Raw genomic sequence first — 5,582 nt, forward strand, 5'->3', positions numbered from 1 at the left:
TGTGGAGCCCGAACGAATTTCTGAGTAAAATGTTATGTGAGTTTTATTGGACAATGCATTCCCAGATGGCCCCGTGTGCGGCTGCACACTTGTGGAAGTGCTACTGCCCTGCTGCGCGCCAAGGTGCGTGGTTGGGCCTTCAGGTGTGCGGGAGAGCACCCGGGGGTCATTTTAAAGCCCTACTTCGTCCCCCACACCCCGAAACACAAAAATATACTTTAGAAAGGAAAGCTCTCAAGAATCTAACTCCTCAAAGGTCCCTCCACCATCCAAGGTGAGTTCTAATGGTGATTCTAAGTTAATTTCAATTACTCAATATCTTATTAACATGGGTAAACCCTCCAAATCATTAGATATTCGATTGGGACATCATGGTTGAGAAAAAAAAATCTAGAACTCGAATTTAAGAGGATTGAACTTCAAAAAGGTAATGTCTTCACCCTCTAATTGATTATAGCATTGGATTAATGATTATATACTCTAGTTCATGAGATATGAGTTGATAGGTTTGACAGAAAAGCAGGAACGATTATAAGTTTGGGTTATTGATTATTAATTATTGGTTAAGGGTGTTGTTAATCTTATGGGTGATGAAAAATGATATTGATTATAACAATTTGAGATTTTAAAATTAGATATGAACAAGAGAATGGGTTATTGGGTGTAGAAACACCATTAATAAGGGCTATGAAGTGTTATGCCCACCAAGTGTTTGATAAAATATCTAAGCACCTAAAACATGAGCATTAGTGCTAATATTGGTTCCTCTTGATATATGTTGCCATAGATTACTATTAAAAGAGGTGACGAACATTGTGATAAACTCAAAAAGGCCAACGCCAAGGTATGTGAGGCTAACTCTCTATGTTTAGGAATGTTAATGATTCTCCCTACACTACTATCTTTTACGACGTTACTAATTGCCTCAGAAATATAGTTAAGCTTAGTTCCTTGAATAGTTACAGAATTTCTATTCTTTAGCTCCGTAATCCGTTCATGACTTTCATTCCGAACGTTGTGAGCTTGGTGCGTAATCAATATAGACTTGGGTTTGATGCCCATGAATCTCAATCCAGATTACCCAGCATGTCATAAACAATTGAAGTTTCAGTTTTCATAATTAATTCAACAATACATGTCTCAGCCTAGTCCTATTCAGTATTCTAGTATCATGTAACTCAATATGATTCAGTATTTCAGCATCACATATTGCAGTATGATTCTCAGTTCCTGAATTTAAATTCCTGAATGTTGAACACCTGTCTTGGGCCTGAGGTGTAGTTTATATGCTTTATGCATGTCTGGGCCCGAGGCCGTAGTTTATGCTTTATGCATGTTTGGGCTTGAGGACGTAGTTTATGCTTTATGCATTTTTAGGCCTAAGGTCGTAGCTTGTGCACATATATATTGGGGCCGAGGCCGTAGTTTATTCAGATAAACAGGTTGTTCATCATTCAGAAGATGGAGTATTCATATCCTTACTTCCTTTGTTCAGTTATCCGTTATCAGTTATCAATGCAGTTTCAGTTTCAGCGATTATCATTTCAGTTATCAGTTATCAATTCTATATTATCAGCTCAGTTTTAGTTTCAACATTTGCAGTTCTTTATTTCAGTCGCTTTACATACCAGTGTAATTCAAATGTATTGACGTTCTTTTTTACCCGAGGCCTGCATCTCACGATGCAGGTAATGATTTACAGGTTGACGATTCAGAGCGCTAGAATTCTCGTACCAGCTATTTGGTGATCCCTAGTTCTTTCGGGGCATTATTATTACCTTAGAGTCTTCAATATTTTCAGACAGTCAGTATTTTTAGTACTTCATTAGAGGCTTCATAGACTAGAGTAACAGTTAGACAGAGTCGTAGGCTTTTCATGTTAAGCTATGTTGGCTACAAATATGTTTTAGAATTGTATTGGTATTTCCGTACTTTGATTTATATCATCCAAACTTTCAATATATCAGTATGTGTTAGTTTATCTTCCGCATTCAGTATGTTATGATATCACATGTTGATTCATCCTGCTAGTTAGTTCTCTCAGTCACATATAGTCAGGCACCAGGTGCCGTGTTAGATCCAGGCCTAGGTTCGGGGCGTGACAAAGCTTGGTATCATATTACTAGGTTTAAGAGTCCTAGGGAGTCTATGAAGTCGTGTCTAGTGGAGTTTCCTTTATATGTATGTGTCGGCCACTCGTATAAATGGTTAACTACCAAGACATCAAGGATTGTCTCATTTCTTTCTACTCTAGATCGTGCCATGAAGCTTAGAGTAATAGGTAACCTTTTCTTCCTATCGAATTCCAGATGTATCGAATGCCCAAGCGGCGGGAAAGAAAAGTCCAAGGTTCTAGAAAGAATGATTTGCCCATTGGGGTATAACTATGGAGTACATGTTAGTAACAAATGAGACTTGAGAGGATATTGAAAGTGGGATCCAATGAATAGTAGTACAAATTAGAGCATAACCTTTATCAGAAAGTACAAAAATAGTTATCATGTTTTATGGTTATCAGTTTACCTCATTTACCAGTTATGTCATCTTTCAGTTAGCAGTTTTATAGTTATTTAGTATGCCAGTATTCAGTTACCATATCACAAATTTTCAGTGTATCCAAATTCTGGTGACTTGTGAGTATACAGTGATGCCTACGGGTGCTAAAAGAAAATGTAAGTGACAGTGATAATAACGAAATCTTCGCATATTTTAGGTCTAGATTAAGACCCAAGACTCACCGGATGCTGCATTAAGTGATTTATGATATTATGGTATACTCTGAAGGACATGTTTGTGTATGGTAGTGTATCCATATGTGTTTTACCGCATGAAACAATTTCATTTTTAATTCTTAGAAATGGAGCCACATGTTGGATGATGATAGTTCAGATGTCAGACCCTAACATTGGTCACTATAGTTTTGGACAGAAAAGAGCCTACGAGCAAAATATCTAGGAGTCAGAAACGATTGTTATTGTTAGAGATGTATTTTTCGTACGACTCATGTATATGACTAAGAAGACATGATGTACGAAATGAGAACCAAGAGCAGCCGATATTGAATTTCAGGAAATAATTTTAAGTTATTTAGATTTATTCAAATCAGAATTAGAAAGCACCACATTAGTGAATTACCATAAAAAATAACTATTATTGTGAGATAAAAGATATAACAGTTCCCCCTTAGGTTATGTGACTAAGTATTTACCACAGATGTTTATAGTCCGGTATGATTTTGAAGTGTATAGGAAGTTTGGGGTTAGATATTCCGATTTCGTTTAAGACAGATGAAATTTCCTTAAATGTGATCCATGTACATAGTTCAAACAAAATATAGTATGCGATCGTAGAATAGGGTTGGATGGTAAGGGAAGTTAGAAATAACTTATGCTTCATTTTAATTATCCAAAGTAGAACAAGAAAACATGATTCTAGCAGGTGGCTAGTAAAAGAATAGTAATTAAGTTTTGAGTTGATACAATGAATTAGCAATTTCAGCAGAGCTAGTAGAGGTACAATTTGATTTACTTAGCCAGGTTAACTCTAGTGAGTGGATGACAGTTTGAAATACCGAACGTGTGTTAGAACTCAAAGAGTTTAAGTTAAACCCGAAGTACAGTGATAGTGGGAAAAAATTAGCTAGGCAGTAAGAGAGCCAACTACAGAAGAATAGCCTTTAAGAGATATCGAAAAAGGGTTTCCCCAAGATTGATATTGTGAGCAGAGTTAAATCATTAAGACTGTATTTAATAGTTGTAAATAAATTAGCTTGTGCACATATATACTGGGCCCGAGACTGTAGTTTATTCAGATAAACATGTTGTTCATCATTCAGAAGAGGGAGTATTCATATCATTACTTCATTTGTTCAGTTATCATTTAAGTTATCAGTTATCAATGCAGTTTCAGTTTTAGAAGTTATCATTTCAGTTATCAGTTATCCGTTCTCTATTATCAGCTCAGTTTCAGTTTCAACATTTACAGTTCTTTCTTTTAGTTGCTTTACATACCAGTGTAATTCAAAATGTACTGACGTCCCTCTTTGCCCGGGGCCTGCATCTCACGATGCAGGTAATGATTTACAGGTTGACGATTCAAAGCGCTAGGATTCTCGTACCAGCTATTTGGTGATCCCCAGTTCTTTCGGGGCATTATCATTACCTTACAGTCTTTAGTATTTTCAAACAGTCAGTGTTTTCAGTACTTCATTAAAGGCTTCATAGACTAGAGTAACAGTTAGATAGAGTCGCGGGCTTTTCATGTTAAGTTATGTTGGCTACAAATATATTTCAGAATTGCATTGGTATTTTCACACTTTGATTTATATCATCCAGAATTTCAGTATATCATCATGTGTTAGTTTATCTTTCATATTCGGTATGTTATGATATCACATGTTGATTCAGCCAGCCAGTTGGTTTGCTCGGTCGCATGTAGTCAAGCACTGGGTGCCTTGTTACGTCCAGTCCTAGATTCGGGGCGTGATAATATCCCTATTCTGTTACTCCGCAAGGGATTGCTTGTTATGTTGAGTTTAACATCGAGGATGATGAAACTGTGACAGATATTTAGAGGACTCCAGATGAACATCGAGAACTTCTTGTGATAAAAATGTTAGAAATGTACATTAAGGTTGAAGACGTTCGCAATAATGAGGTTCCGCAAAATAGGGATATCCCTCAATCATCGGGTGGTTTTTTCGGAGCAGTTTTATCCGAACAGGTTCCGGGTGAAAGAGTTTGGCCAGATCTAAACTTATCTCCACGGGCGAATGAGGAGCGAGAACATAATGTATCCCCAAGTTTACATAATCCACAAGCCGAGTGGTAAACTTCAATTATCCTTCATGTTACATAGTTTATTTTTATGTATTGAATTTGTATTAAAACTCCTATATTCTACAAGGGGTACCGGTCATATATGAATTTTACAACTTATGAACAAACGGACAGTTGGAATATGCCTACTTTTGGTGTGTTGGATCATGGTGGTCCATCCGGGAGTCATCAGCAACAGGATAATGTGCATCATGGGATATCAGCACATTTTGATTTGTAAGTTAAGTGATAAAGTTTTTATGTAAAGTTTGGATAAATTTGAGAAACTCATTATTTTATTGGTTGTGCAGTGAAAACGAGCAACTTGGAGGTCCTGTCCTTACTCAATTGCCCGAAGACGACATATTTAATCGGGATTTGGCAGATGCGCAGAGTCAGGATGATAATAGTGATTATGACAATAATGTTGATGAGTCTGAAGATGACACACCCTTCCCTGATGAAGGTGATGATGGTGAGGACGAGAATGATGAATCTGATTTGACGAGGGAGCATGCTCCACCTCCCGTTAGACCAAGAGTGTACGAGTCCAATGTGTCATTTCATTCAAGGGTGATTCTCTATCTTGATCAGTTGCCAAGTATGCCGGATGTGGATGCCCTCATAAGGAATCTTGATGAAATTCGGACAGTAATGTGGGATGAATCTAGAGCAACGGTGATGTCAAAGGGCATGCTTTTTACTGATAAAGCGCACCTAAGCAGGGCGGTGCGAATGTACAACATAAAAGAGTGTCGTGAGATC

This window comes from Nicotiana tabacum, chromosome 10 (assembly GCF_000715075.1).
Source record: "Nicotiana tabacum cultivar K326 chromosome 10, ASM71507v2, whole genome shotgun sequence".
Classification (NCBI taxonomy): Eukaryota; Viridiplantae; Streptophyta; class Magnoliopsida; order Solanales; family Solanaceae; genus Nicotiana; species Nicotiana tabacum.